Here is a 15,970-nt window from a genome sequence, read left to right as displayed (position 1 = left end):
CACAGAGCACAGGGCTGTGGTCAAACATTTTCCTAGATTTGTACCTTTTCTCCTTCCTTCTGCCTTTAGATGTTATTGCTTTACATCCTCTTTTTCATCGGCTCCGAATTTGTTTAGTATTCCCTTGTTTTACTCCCAATGAAAATCGAGGAGATTTGGTGCTCTGAAATTGGCTGTTTTGATTTTTCTTAAAGAAATAAAAAAATGCATCGATCAACAACCCCCCCCCCACACACACACACGCATACACACATCCTCATCTTTCTGGAAGATGTTACAGTGTCTTAGAGGGTTGTAGAAGGGATTGAGAGGTCAACGAAGCCCCAGCTTTGCAGAGACACCCGTGAAGTTGGGCTCAGCAGCTGCTGTCGGATTCACCTTCTGCAACGGGGGAAACAGTACTCCCACGGTGTGAGACTCCACCGATCTGGAACTGGAACGAGTGAAGGGTTTTAAGGTTCTAAGGCAACCCAGATGTCAGGGCAGAACTTTCAAACAAGCTAAGTCCAAGTTCCTCCTAAGCGAAAGCGCCTGAGAGCCCAGCCCTGGGAACTGGGCAGAATGAAAACATGGAGATTAGCTTGGCCAATGAAAAATGATCATCGTGATCAAATTAACACTTTGAACACGGCTTTAAGTTCGCCACGCTAACTTGGGTCAGGTTGGGGACATTGCGATGGGCTGAGGTTCTCACGTGCACTCCCCAGACTTAGAGTTTTTTTTTTTTGAGACGACCAGGATCGTCGGGGAGGGAAGGGAACAGACTAGAGGCTGAATCTTTGGCTTCGTGCTCTGAGGCGGAGACAGCCCAGCCTGTGGGATTACACGAGATAGGATCGAGTCCAAGCGGGTCCCCAGCGAGGCGAGGCGCGCCGGAAGGAATCTAAGTAAGAGTTTAATTAACTACCCCCCTCCCCCACGCCAAAGGAGAAGAAACCCAAATAGGCAACCCCCAAACCGTTTGATCAGAGGAAATTGAGTTTGTCTTTTTCCCCGCTTCACCCTTCCTGTCTTTCAATCCATCAGAATGGTTGGTTAAAAAAAAAAAGGCTTAAGATCGGGGGCGGGGCAGAGGAGACGACCCAAGTGCACTTGAGAACCTGGGCTGTGCCCAGGCGAACTTCATCCAGCAGATCCCCCGCGCCCAGCTCAGCCCTCCCGCTGCGCCGAGCCGGTCCTGCCCGCCCCGCCGCCGGAGCCGGGCGCCGACCCGGCCTTTCCAGGCGGAGCCAGGGGCGCGTGGGCGCGCGAACAGCCCTGATCCCGCGGCGGCGTCCGCGCTCCGCGTTTTCGCTAGCGCCGGGCAGGCGGCCGAGGGCGGGGTGCGCGGCAGCGCGGCGCGGGCTGGGGAGCAGGGCGCACTCCGCCTGCAGCCCAGCGAGCGCCGCCTCCCGCGGCCGCCGCGCCCGACAGCGCGCCCCGGAGCGTGTCCGCCTCGCACAGCCTGCGCTGACCTCCGCGAGGGGCACCGCGGCCGGCACGGCCACGTCCCGGACTTCGGATGGTTCGCGTGCTGCACACCCTCGCCCGCCGCTGACGCCGCGGACCTCAGTTCCGCAGACCCGCCGCGGCGCCGACGACAGTCCAGCCGAGTCCCGCTCCCTCGCCGGGGTGAGTGGGCTCCGCAGAGGGGCTGCGGGTGCGGCGGTGAGGGGAGAGCGCCGCGGGGGAAGGGCCCGGCACGGTCCGCGTCACTGCGGGGGGTCTGTGACACCCAGACTGGGTCGGTGTCGCAGAAAATGGGGGAGATGGGCATAGTCGGTTTGTTGGGCTGGGTAGACAGTGAAAGCAGATACTGGGGCTGCAGCACCAAGAGGGCTTCAGATAGGCTGCCCGCACGGCTGCTGCTTGCTGCATCACAACCAACTCTTCCCTTGATTCTCTCCTGCGTGGAAACCCGCTCAGCGGCCCCAGAGTTGGGGCGATGCGGGGCGCGGGGAGGCCGGGGTGCATTGGTCCGTGTCCACCTCTTAGGATCGCCTGTCACCTACTGGCGTCCGGAGGCAGGGTGCCTATTCTCCCCTAACGCTCTGGGGAAAGGGCCGATTGCTTTTTGGCTGAGGTGCATCAGCTCCCCCCTCCCGCCCCCGCCCCCGCAGTGGTGTTTTCCGGATTTTGCACGTATATGGGAAAGAATGGGAGCGTCTTCTTCCCTTTAGGCAGAAAAAGTTGGAGAAACTGGGCATGTTAATAATTAGCAGGACCGGGACTCAGGATGCAGCAGAAAGCTGTTAAATTTTCATTGCCCTCTAAGAAAAACAGACGGCATCGCCAGTGACTGTTGGCAGTGCCGTGTTATTTGGGGGACTTTGGGAAAATCGTCCACAGCTTGTCTTCAGGAGGCTGAAGAAGGAGGTGGGGGTGGGGGGAGGATGGCTGGCACTGCCGTGGGTTCCAGCTTCCCTAAGGAGGATTCAGAGTCATAAGCCAAACACGTTTGGTTGCTGATTTTGAAGAGTATGGTAGGCAGAGCTGCGGCCCTGAGCAAGGTGAAGAACACAGCATGGGAACTGCCTAAAGGAAAAGAACATGTAAGGATCTTGCCTCTCCCGAGGAGTTCAGATGCATTTGTGCTATAAAAAGCGTGCATATATATGTGGCTTTGGGGACGGGTTTTATGAAGGACAGATTACATGTAATGAAATTGTATTTGTGCATGCCGGTACAGTTTTGTCTACCTCCCGATTTTAACCAGACTTCAGAAGGCACTGTCTACAGCTGATGTTATATAATCGATGCGGTTCACCATCAGTTAATTTCTAATGTGCCTTCGGAGTAAAAGGAACTTCGTCTGTTACTTCAGACCAAACCCAAGGTGTAGACCGGTGAGGGTTGCTGAATGTTTGCCCTGGTCTGGCTCCAGATGTGTGAGCTCAGCTGTTGCCTGTCACTTAGGTGACAACTGGCCTTTTCCCACTAAGCCTTTGCTGTCTCCATTATCCTCAGTGAAGTGTCAATGTTCAGCCGCCTTCTATTATCAGAGTGGACTCTAGCCCCTTGGGAGGTGGCAGCCTTGTTTCACCATCCCCAACAATATGTCTGTTTTCAGACTCTAGGAAGGAAAAAAAAAATCCCATGACAGCAAGATAGATACATTTTGAATGGAGCACCAACTTAATCCAAAGATTCTGCTTTAATCAAGACAGCTCTGGAAGGATGACGCAATATTTGTCAAGCCTTTTTCTTTGGAACAATATTTACTCCCACTAGGGGATTTTAAACTTAAACAGCAGCCATTTATCTTGCTGTCTGGCGGGGCCCGGTTCAGTTTGCCTCCATGTGGTCCTAGCCTAGGTGGCTGGGCTGGGCCTGGGACAGGAATCTGTCATTGTAGCCCAGCTGGAGCCTGAAGAAAACAAAATACAGCACCTGCTGGTACCAGGAGGTTCCTAAATGCCATCAACTGGCGAGTCAGGAAACACAGAAGGAGATATTTTACAAGCTCTTCCAGAAATGTTTATACAAAGGATTTAAAGGTTAACAATGCATGTGCTCTACCTATTAATACTAAAAGGTGCTAGAAATGAATGCACGTTACCCACAGTTGAAAGTTAGCACACTTGCTGATGAACTTGAGAATCTCTTTTAATAAGCCATGGCTAACAATAGTGACTTCTTCTTGTGAATCAGTGTGGGAGGGAGGGAGAGAGGGCTAAAGGACTGGATGGGACATAGGGGTAGCTATATTGATGTGAGAGAATGGATTTTGTAAATTAATTTTTCAATTCTTAATTTGGTACTAATTGGTGATTTATCACTGAGGGAGCCTGTTGGTTCACAGGTTTTTAAAAGAAAAGTGATGTATTTTACTCAAGTGACAGATTCAATCAGTTCTGCCAGCAATACCACTGAACCTTTAATTAAAAGTTTATCATGTTTTCAAAATCAAGGTCCATGGAACCGCCATTTGTCTCTATAATAAAGGAGGTTGTAATGAGTCAGCTTGGGTCACCCAAATAAAAGCTAATATCAGCTGGAGGAAAAAAAAGACCCTTATAGGGTTAATAGCTAAACTATTAAGTTTAGAGTCAGATATGGGTAAAAGTCTGGTTATTCCAATGTCCTCTGCTATGATAACTCTGAAAAGACACAAAAGAAAAAAGGTTACAATTTAAAATTTCTTAAGTTAGAATTTTAAAAAGTAAGCTGAAATCTAAGTTTTAAAAAGTGACACTGTAAGATAATTTCTCTAAAACCGTTTATAATTACTTGAAAACCAAAAACAAATACTTGAGTATTATGAGTGACTTTTCATAATACTCGTGAGATGGAACAAGAATTTTTTAAATGATTCTCCAGTAATTAAGTAACTATTTTAGTGATACAGTTTGGGTTGTCCATATTACTGGGAACAATTTTCAGAAAAGATTATTCTAGTTACTACTGTTAATTTTCCCATTAAAGTAGTTTATAAAGAGTAAATTTTTCCTTTTAAAGAAGGAAAGTAATTTTAAAAATCAAAGTGATTCTCATCTGTGCATAGAAATGTTAAAGATGCAAAAAAAATAGCTCTCTTTTTTTCCCTCCAGGTTACATAAAATAATGTTAATTGTTTAACTCTTATTCATGTGAGAATATTCAGTTTGCTTAAATGCAGGTCCAATTATTTCACAATCAAGAGGAATTAGGAAAGTGAATGAGTTATATTTCTTGGCTGGTTGGTTGGTGGTGTTTTGAGGGGCCACTCCTGCTTTGTCTTCTGGTCACAGAATAAAGCAGTACCGTATTACACACTAATGTCTTCAGAAGGTCGTATTAGCAAACGAGCTGGGAGAGGGAAGTACAGTAGTCCTGGTGCCAAGTTCTGCCTTGATGCAGTTCCTCGAAACCTCAGGCGGTACGTGGAGCCAGAGCCGAGTGCCAGGACCCAGCCGGCCCCCCTTCTGGACTCTTCCGTCTCTGGACGCACACAAGCCTAGCACCTCAGCGCCGCCAGCAACCAATAGCCAACCTTCCTGTCTGTGGCCGTGCAGAAGTGATGTCGCGGAGGTTAACTAAGTGTGTGTTGGTGGAGGAACATTTTGGAACAGTGGAAAAGGCCTGGCCCGAAATTGCACATGGGGGTCCACCTCCCTCTCCATTTCCCTCACTCTCCTCTCTCCTGAAGGAGGGATGGTGCGAAGAGACAGGCTTTACAAGATGAAGCACGCTGATGTCATGACACTCCTGGCGCAGAGACACGACAGAATAATCGGACCCCTCTCCCGTGTGCCAGAATGACACGATTTTTCCAAGAACCGTTCCTGAGCCAGTTGTCCGCTGGCTCTATTTCCAGTCCCCCGGGGGCGGTGCGGGGGGTGGGGGGCGGTTCAAACCTCTCAAAAAGAATGCAGTAATTCTTCCTGTGTCTCTGCTTTGTGCGCTTGTTTAGACTAAACTCTAAATGCATTTTGGTCACTTTTGAAGGGACCTCTCTAGAACAAGAACGATTGCCCAGCCTGAACTGATTAGACCTCTCCAGATTCATTTCCTTATGAAGAGAGATTTTAAATGTAAAATAAAAATAAAAATACCAGCAAGGCAGAAGCCAGTGTAAACATTTTAAAACTTAGGGCTGTAAACTAGCGAGCAGCTGTCATTCCCCCTTACTGAAATTTTTCCTTCCTGTCCGTAACTTCGTCCGAAGCGATCCTAAAAAACAACTGACCAGTTCGACTGCAGTTGCATTTTTTTCTCACTGGTAGGTTTGTTCTAAACTCTTGGGAGAGAAGCCTTTCATTTCTAGTGGATTACACTTCAGAAGAAAAAAAAAAAAAGTGCGGGCTGTGTTATTTCAGTTGTTGAAGTACTAAAGTCATGTACTCCTTTCTAAGAGTTTTGTCCCGACTGCTGATTTATAGCACCCACCAGTTTTTGCTTTGTGTACGCTTCTCTCTGTTTCCTTCTTGTCTCATTGGGCCTCTGGAAAGAAAGAGTTGTCAATAATACAGTGAAAATATTGTAGTCAGATGTGGCCTTAAGGAGACCCCTGGGTGCAGCGTGCTCTCCCTCAGCTGCCCTGCTTTTATCTGCAGTGCAGATCCCACAGCTTACAATTATGGTCTTTGACTTTGGTAACAATTCTGTTTGAAATGTTTCCAATTACACACAATATTGGCGGCATGTAGCAGCTGCATGCCAAAAAGCATTTCCAAGTGTGTTCCAAGAATCAGGCTGTGATTGCTTTTAATTTAAATAAAGGTTATTTGGTTTCCTGGGAAGCTTTTTATAACCACCTTCTCTCCCCCACCCCATTTTTGTCACCTTTTAAAAAAAGTCTGATATAAGGTAGCCACCACTTAATGTGACACAGTATTGGCCCTGGTTTTCTAGGATGGCCCTTGGCTTTGTGCAAGCATGAGGACTGTTCAATAAAGGAAAACTTAAAGAAACATTGTACAGCAGTTTGGATTTCCCCAAAGAAGAAAAGAAGGAAAGGTTATCTGATCACATATTGTAAGTAGCCAACGTTTTTCGAATTTTTCCCCCTCCTTCTTTAGGGAATCTGTCATTATAATTATCTATTTAGGTCACTGAAGATTATTGGGTACAGTGTCTTTCCTTCAACTTCTTCTACTTTTCTTTTTGTGAGCCCATGAACATATGTTAAAGACACATTAAAAAAGTAGAGAAAAGTTCAATAAGAATATTCTTAAAACAGTGGGCATGGGGGAGGGGGAGCGGGGCAGGGAGGGAACCATGGAAATAATTTCACCATTCTACAGCCACCAAACCCGCCAGATCACCCCCTCTGTGGGCTTGAAATCTCTGAACACTGAAACCTTTTAAAACAGTAGTGGCTTAAATCTTTTAATAGCTACCAGATATACTTGACTTATTAAATCTGAAAATAAGAAAATATACACTTTCAGGATTTAGAGTGAAGGGATTAGTTGCAGGACTGGGGAGTTCTGTTTCCAGGATGGTTTGTTGGCCCATTTGAAACATAACACCTAGAGCTAGAGGGTATCCAATAGCTGAGGTGCTAAGATGGTCCCAATTAGGGTGTTTTCACATAGGCTCTTTCAATCCTGGCAAACACATCCTATAGAATATAGTGCTTCTTTGGGTTGAACAGTAGTTGACTTGCATAAATGCCAACATCTCTTCTGGCATTTTTGGAAATCTTCCATCATGTAATAAATAGTGCTGTATAATCCAAATTTGTAAATGCCATGTTTCATGTAGCCCCTGTAGAGAGAGCTGAAATTAACCCAGGCTGCTAGGGATCATTGAGATCCTGGAGGTTAAGTTACTGCCTGCATCCAATGTCCTACCACTAATGAACGATGGTGGGGGCCTTTGACCAAAGCTAGGAGAGGGTGCGAGGTTAGCCTTAGTGTAAGAAGCACCCACCAACCGACACTTAGACTTGTCCTTTCTCCTTGAAAACTCTTTCAATGAAGCAAACCTTCTCAGAGGAAATTTACTCAACTCAAGGTAGAATGAGATTTATGTTGCTTTACCAGCTGAGTACCCCAGCCTGCCAAATACTCAGCCCACCCAGGTCCATTGCTATAGTGACAAAACCCACTATAGTAACTATGGTTGAAGTAGAAAGTCTATTAAAACCCATTTCTATATTGGCCAGCTCCTCTGCCCTCGTTGCAGTGCAGTCTTCTGGATACACACACACACACACACACACACACACACACACTCATACACAACACTCTTTTAATCTAATAATAGTAAACTGATTTAGACCATGTTATAGTTTCACGAGAGGCATTTGTACTTGTTTTTTTTTTTTTGTCTTTTATCTCAGTGATAAGTAAATAGTATGGTATTCTTCTGAAGAAACTCATAACTTGTTAACTGTAATTGATGTTTCCAACTCTGTTATTTACGTGCTTGAATAATCTACGTTCCTTCATTAGGATCTGAAAAAGACCTAGATAGCATGGCATTTTGTTTTGCTTTAAAATATCTCTGCCTTGAAATAGAGACACAGATGTAGAGAACAAACGTATGGACGCCAAGGGGGGAAAGTGGGGAAGGGAGAGTGGTGATGGGATGAAATGGGAGGTTGGGATTGACATAGATACACTAATATGTATAAAATAGATAACTAATTTTAAAAAAGACCTAAAAATAAATAAATAAAATATCTCTGCCAAACAATTTCAGGAACTGTTAGATTTTATGTAAGAAGACTCCTTAGTGCTCTAGTGTTGAAATACTTGTTATAATGTGTGTCAAAAGAAGACAGCATTTTAAATTCTTCCATGACTATGTAATTAATAAGTATGTTCAGTGCTTGAAGTATGTGCATGTTACATAATTTTTAGAAAGAGATAAAGTTAGCTCTGAAGTGCATTAGAGAATCACAGATGTTTCTTGTAAGAAAATTCATATGCTTTGTAGGAATTTTGAACTCCTTTCTGAGGCTTAGCTTTGTTCCTTGCAAGGATCATATGAATAATTTCATTGAGTAGCTTCAGTTCTTATTTACACAAGCCTTGGGAAGGGAGCTGAAGTGATAAATAACTTGCCCCCTCACCTAGTTCTGAAATGCTTTAGCCTTTTATGTTTTTGTGAATGTGAAGGGAGGGAATAAAATATACAGAAAAGATGTTTGTGTTTAACTAACTTAATCATATAAGTTCCCTTTGTGGGTCTTCTATAAGCTTAAACAGCTTGTCAGGCTAATAGCCAAAAACATGTCCTCAAATACTGCCAAACGTGTTAAAAGCAGACCAGGCTTTCTTCATATTGAGGTATTGGAAACATATTTTTTTTTAACCTTCTGAATTTTAGGAATAAACCAGAAAAAATCACTCTCTTCTTCTCCTTACCCACAAAAGCCAAAATTATTATTCAGTGCAGTGCTGAAATGAGAAACTGATAGGAATAATGATATTTGTGTGGGAGAGTTTTAAACTGGCTTGACTTGGCTGTTTAAGCAGGAAGCAACCAGGTTACAATGGTACATGATGGGTCTTTGTTTTTTATGTGTTCATGTTGCCTGTACACACTAGCTTTTTTTTACTTTGGTTCAGTAACTTTTGGTCAAGTACTTGTCCATTTATCCTGTTTCTTCTTGAGCAGAGATTCAAGAACAGACAGTGGTGATGCAATATAATAGTACAGAAAAAGACAGTTTTTCTACCATCATTTTCTGAAAATCAGAAAATTTGGACTGTAGTCTCATAGCTGTGTGATTTCTAGTCAGCCACTCAGCCTTTCTGGGCCTCAGTTCCTCACATACAAAGTAAGGGAATTAGGCCAGGTCAGTGCATGTTAACCAAAGGTTTGAACCGTAAACACCTATGGAGCTTTTTCAAAATGCAAACACACAGAGATTGTTAAGGCAGCAGGTTTGGGGTGGGGTCTTGCACATTTAACTTGAAAAAGCTCTTCAAGTAATTTGATACACAGCTGTGGTTAAGAGCCACTAAATTAGATGATCTCTAAGATTTCCTTCCAGTTCTAAAATTTTATGTTTCTAATCCTACTAGACTGAACATTTTTCTTTCCTTCCTTCCTTTCTGTTTTGTTCATTTGTTCATTCATTCTTAACAGCTACATTCATTCCTAATGTTGCTGTCAAAATATAGACATCATTTTAACTCAGCTCTGGGAAGATCTATGTTCTGCTCCTGTGAGTAGATGGTAATTGATATAAGGGAGGAACCACGTTAGTTCACCATTTCATACCCAACGCCTAACACAGTGCCTGGCACATAATGGACACTCAACAACAGAGAGCCCCAAAACTCAGGAATCTTTGAAAATGTGATGTTAGTTATTTTAAAATAATATGGTCAACATTCTGTAGTGTACACAGAAGTATAAATATAATGCTGTACACATGAGACTTATATAATGTTATAAGCCAATATTACCTCAATAAAAGATAAATTAAAAATGAAATAAAGTAAAATAATATGCTCAATATGTTTTTTGTCAGCCTCCAGTTACCTTTCAGGTAAAGTGCCTCCAAATTTAAAACAATGGATGTAATTGTTCATCTGAAAAATAACATAATAAATACATTATTTCCCTTATGTTTTCAGACTTTTGGGATACTCTATAGTGTACTGATTGTAGTTTTTCCCAGATTAACAATTGGTCTCATTGCTTTAAATGTGGAGTTACATCACCTGAAAAGGTATCTGGAGGTTGACAAAAAAGATACTAAGCATATTACTTGAAAGTGTAATTAATGTACTATGAAAAACAGATTATTCTATGAAAACCATAATGTGTCTTATGTTTCCTTATCTCTTGGGCTCCTGCATTTGTTGAATGAATGATTGTTCAATTTTCTGCCATGACCTATGTGTGTCAGTTTAAGAAGTATAACCCAACCAAGTCACTATAAAGGTTTCAGAGCTTATCTGACAAATTTACAACTTTATTACAATTTTAAGTCTTATTTTAAAATATTTTAAATTACAAAGGTCAAAATTTTTAAATCGATTGCTAATTATAATTGTTTTTTATAGCCAGCAATTATGTTGGATCCTTTTACAGACATGATTCCACATCATATATTTCATAACATATAAAGTGCTTTTAAAGTGTCCATATCCACAGTGCATGTGTGTATACATAGATATATGTGTATGTATACACATATATATATTGTTCTAGGTACGATAAATCAGAAAATCTCAATAAAATATGAGAAGCACACTCTGTTTTTCTCATAACTATGATGCATCTGAAAGTTTTATTATCAAGGGTAGGAAAATTCTTGGTTGCATAGTTTTGTGCAAATTGATTAAAAGAGTTTGTTGCCCATTTTGTTTCTTTGCTCTTTTCTTCAGTCTTTGAAAAATTGGGTTATTTCCTATCATTATCCATTATTACCATTACTGTAGAACATAGACTAAATAAAAAGAACTTAAACCAATCAGTGTAACTGCTGGCTGTGTCTGCATAATAGGAACAAAAGGAGACATTTGATACTTACCTAGTTTACTTGATTTTTTTGTTGTTATTGTATGTTGCCATTCTTGAGGGGAGGAAGGGTGCTTTGTTTTTAATTAAAAGAACTTTAAAAATTCACCTCTTTAAAACCTGGATAACTGTCCAGTTTCCTCTGAACTTTTTCACTGTGAAGGCATGGCCAGTAGCAAAATCAGCTAGCGTGAGCTCTTTTTTCCTACACCCACTGCCAGATCAACTAATCAGGGCCTCAGAGTGGACACTGACACCTGAGTTATCTGCTTGGGTTGTTTGTACAACGTTAACAGGAAAGCTCTCTCTTAGTCATTATGTGAAGGGATACTACTGTGAGGCACTTTAGTCAGGAAAAAGATTAAGTAGTCGCTAAACAGGGTTTCAGGATCATTGGAGGTAAATTGAGGGCTGGTCCAAAGTATGGTATAAGCCTTATTATTTGTAGGTTTCACTTTCCTGAAGTTTCACAGCTAATCTTCTTGTTTGTTCTGGACTTCAAGCTAATATAAAAGCACACGTGTTGGTTTTTCCAAGTGGGAAGATGGCTCACTCCATCCCTTCAGGTATCGGCTCAAAAGGCATCTGATATCCGGGAAGCCGTCCCTGATCACCTTACATGAAACAGCAGCGCCCCTGCCTTCCCAGCCACCAGTTAGCACTCCCAAAACCCCTTAACCTGCTTCACTTTTCTCCATAGCACTTACCACTCCTGGACAGATACCTACTTATTGTAGCTGTTTGTTCCAGGAAGAAATCTCTATGCTGTCTTGTATATGGCTTTATGCCCATTCTTATAGTGCCTGGCACATAGGCACATAGTGCCTGCAGAATGAATGACTGCAAATATTTAGGGAGCTTCGAATTGGAACACCCCTCCCTGATCTAATAATATGTATAATAATGTGTATAAGCTAGTTAGAGTGTTTTACTCTTACATTCTCATTCTTATAATAGAACCATAAAGTTAGCAAATGGCCACCCTCATTTTACAGGGTAGGCATTTGTGGACCATTTTAATGTTATATATAAAGTAAAAACGGAAACCAGGACTTCCCTGGTGGCACAGTGGTTAAGAATCCGCCTGCCAATGCAGGGGACACGGTTGGAGCCCCGGTCCAGGAAGATCCCTCATGTTGTGGAGCAACTAAGCCTGTGCGCCACAACTACTGAGCCTGCGCTCTAGAGCCCGCGAGCCACAACTGCTGAGCCCACATGCCACAACTACTGAAGCCCGCGTGGCTAGAGCCCGTGCTCTGCAACAAGAGAAGCCACTGCAATGAGAAGCCCGCGCACCACAATGAAGAGTAGACCCCACTCGCCTCAACTAGAGAAAGCCCGCGCGCAGCAACAAAGACCCAACGCAGCCAAAAATAAATTAAAAAAAAAGAAAGAAAAATCTATATGTCATAAAGTAACCTTTAAAAAAACCAAAAAAAACCCCAGAGACCTGACTGCTGTTTTTATCTGAGTGAAAATCTCCAAAACAGAGTCTTTTGGTGTATTTGGCTGGGGGCGTGGGGGGGGGGGTGCGGCGGTGCGGGTGGCAGCTACAGTGGAGTTTCTGAGCTGTTTCCTCCCTTATCTGAATAAAGCCAGAGAAATGTTATGGAGTATGAGGAAAGAAACTGATCAAATACCCCTCCTCCCTTCTCTCCACCACAAAGTGCTCAATGATATGTAATCATATAGCGAATGGATGCTATATTAATAGAAGTAAGACCAAATATTTGTGAGCTATGTGATTTCCCACTTCATAATGCACCCATGCTGCTCTGTAACCTTAAAAAAAAAAGGTAGTATCTTCTGACAGACTTTTATGTTAAAATAAGGATGATGGACTATCTTTCACTCAAGAAATCCTGACTTAAATTCTAGAGGTGAAAAGCTAATCCTCTAAGTGATTTCAGCCAGCTTAGCAAGAAACCTGGTTGCTTGAAATTATTATTTTAATGTCTCAGGTTCCAGGGCTAAATTGGCGGTGAGTCAGCTTTCCTGTTAAGGAGCTGCGCCAATGTATTTGTCCAGAAATGATCATGTTTTACTCAGGGGTTGTTTATTACTAATACAGCTAATACCTCCGAAGTACACAAAGCAATTTCAGATTCATCTTATTTACCTTCACTGCATCTTTGTGTAGAGGTCTAACCAAGGTTGTCCCCAATTTACTGATGGGGAAGCTGCCTGTTTGTTCAAGATGCACCTTCCTAAGGAGCTTTGGTTTGATGATTCCTAAATAAATTAGTAGTTCAATTTTTCTAAAGAAAGAAACAAACAAAAAAAGAGGAAAAATAAGCACTTATAATCTATCTAAAATAGTTTGATGATGTTTTATTGTTTTGTAAACATTGCTGTGCGTATATTTGTTCTATATTAAATGCTTTTAGATAATTATAGCCTCTACTACTACTAACTTACATGTAATCTTGGACAAGTCACTTAACTTTTTGGACTTCTTACCCACTTTGTGCCTCAGTTTCCTGAATGATGTGAGAGGCCTGATGACATTTTAAGCTCAGAATTTCCTTGATTCTAAAATACTGGATTTGGAGGCTAAAACTTTAGGGGAATCGTTAATAAATGGAAGCTAATATTGTTATTATTATTAATTTTCTTCATTACCTAGTCCCTGACTAGAATTATTTCACAATCTACTCAAAATTATTCATGTTAACCAGGTGCAACTTTTAAAAATGGTCTCTTTATTCATGATTCAGTGTGGCCAATTCAAAATTCAACAGTAGCTGTGTTTTAAAGACCTAAGAGAATGTACACTTCCCCTTACCAAAAGTCTGGTTTAATAAGTTACGTTATAATTTAATATGAGGAGCTAAAAAAATGTAGTAATATTCAGAGCAAATTATTAATCTGATGTAGTTACAACAATGGCATAGTTATATTCATACTAAAAGTTACAAACGTGAGTACTGTGTTTATACATGGGAAATATGGAAAATTTATAAAGTAAGACTCAAAGTAGTATGTTCATTTACTTATGTAATCAATAGTGATTATAGGGACTTCTCTGGTGGTGTAGCGGTTAAGAATCTGACTGCCAATGCTGGGGACACAGGTTCGAGCCCTGGTCCGGGAAGATCCCACATGCCGCGGAGCAACTAAGCCCGTAAGCCACAACTACTGAGCCCACGTGCCACAACTAATGAAGCCTGCATGCCTAGAGCCCATGTTCCACAACAAGAGAAGCCACTGCAATGAAGAGTAGCCCCCACTCGCTGCAACTAGAGAAGTCTGCGCGCAGCAAAGAAGACCCATGCAGCCAAAAATAAATACATACATACATACATAAATTTAAAAAAAAATAGTGATTATGATTTTGTTTAAAATGTGCATGTCCTGGGCTTCCCTGGTGGCGCGGTGGTTGAGAACCTGCCTGCCAGTCAAAGGGATGCAGGTTCGAGTCCTGGTCTGGGAAGATCCCACATGCCGCGGAGCAACTGGGCCCGTGAGCCACAACTACTGAGCCTGTGCGTCTGGAGCCTGTGCTCCAGAGGCCGCGATAGTGAGAGGCCCGCGCACCGCGATGAAGAGTGGCCCCCACTTGCCACAACTGGAGAAAGCCCTCGCACAGAAACGAAGACCCAACACAGCCAAAAATTAACTAATTAATTTTAAAAAAATGTGCGTGTCCATTGACCAAATTGGAATTAATTGGGGGAGGTTTAGAGAGGGTTTGCTGGAAAATAAGAGTAGCCCAGCATCCACTTTAGTTGCATTCTTAATATTTTTTTAAACCATAATAATATTCTTATCTCCCCACCTCTCCCAATAAAAGCTGGTATAAATATGCAGTCAGTGGTGAAACTCTTTCTGTATTAATCTTAGATAATACATGTTGGCCTGTGTCACCATACGTACTGGCCTGGCTGTTCCATTTTTGTAGCAAAAATCATTTTTGTGATTAATTAAATCACTAACTTTTATGCAAATTCTCAGACCCTTGGATCTTATTCACATTCTAATTAGCCTGAGCCTGAAGTTACAGACGGCCCACTGGGAAGTAGGGTACTACTTATATTATATCTCCGAAGATGGAGTTTGTGAGTTGTTCAGATGAACAACTCAATGAGCCGTGGCCCCGATCCCAGCAGATTTGCAAGTGACTATAAGTGCTGTTCCAATAGGAAGTCCTATAGAAATGTGACATTAATAATCACCAGTTTGAATCTGGGTCGCTTCAGCCATGACTCAGAGATCAAACGCTATCAGATGGTAATGAGTGTGTGAAAGTGCTGCAAGAAGGCATTCCATCTCTTAATGACACCTTTGTGGGCCTTCTCAGCAGAAGGTTAGAGGGAGGAATATAAATAAAGTCGCATCTGCTCCTTGGTCTGGAGGCCAGCCCTCCAGGTTACAGTTGGCATACTTTTGCAGAGATGTTTTAGGGACAGCTCACTGTAGTTTCTGTTGTTCTAGCTCCTTAAACGGACATACAGAACCTTTCATCTTCTGCCTCATTTCCTGACCATTTATTCACTTCAAAGTGATGGTAGCTATTTTGCATATTCTCTACCGCCTTTTCTCTCCTCTGAAAGGTAAGAAGAAATTGCACTTACAAACGCATGTTAACCATTTAATGTTAAACTTCCCATTTTTATTTCAGTTTGGGGGCATCATTTTCACTTCAGCACACCCTCATTGAGTCCTGTGGTTTGCCAGGCACTGTGCTAGGCTCTGGGAATACAAACATCAAACAAGAATGGTTCCTGTCTTTAAAAAGCTCACCATTTTGTAGGGAAGGAAGGCATTTAAGCACTTGTGAAATACTGTGGTAGAGGCAGGAATAGAAATGTACTAGATATAGTAGTGGCACAAAGCTAAAAGTGGAAATCATTTGTTCTGTGTGAATTTTTAAGGAAGGCTCCAGAGAGGAGGATATGGTTGAGATGGGTCTTGACGACTGAATAGGAGTTGACCAAGCCATTAGAATTGGACAATGACTCAGGTTGGGGAGAAGGCAAAGTGTGTGCAAAGGCAGGAAACATGAGACAAGCATGATGCTCAGTGAATTGCAAATCTTTATATCTGGCTCTAAGATTAATTATGCTCTTAGTCATGGACTTAT

At 42.4% G+C, this 15,970-nt stretch overlaps 1 protein-coding gene across 5 annotated transcripts in view; it reads left to right on the top strand.

Moving 5' to 3' along the window:
• Positions 1-1,404: 1,404 nt before the first annotated feature.
• PRICKLE1 (prickle planar cell polarity protein 1) overlaps positions 1,405-15,970 on the top strand; it is a 107,355-nt gene continuing 92,789 nt past the window's right edge. For 3 of the 5 annotated variants that reach the window (XR_009505346.1, XM_059935665.1, XM_059935667.1), the window contains exons 1-2: positions 1,405-1,611; positions 6,313-6,435. The gene's annotated coding sequence lies outside the window, so the exon portion shown is untranslated. Of the gene's footprint in view, positions 1,612-2,420; positions 2,532-6,312; positions 6,436-15,970 lie in introns of those variants that run through there. The other 2 variants (XM_059935666.1, XM_059935671.1) reach the window with 2 other exon arrangements.

This window comes from Balaenoptera ricei, chromosome 10 (genome assembly GCF_028023285.1).
Source record: "Balaenoptera ricei isolate mBalRic1 chromosome 10, mBalRic1.hap2, whole genome shotgun sequence".
Taxonomy (NCBI): Eukaryota; Metazoa; Chordata; class Mammalia; order Artiodactyla; family Balaenopteridae; genus Balaenoptera; species Balaenoptera ricei.
This window is presented reverse-complemented; position numbering and strand designations above follow the sequence as displayed.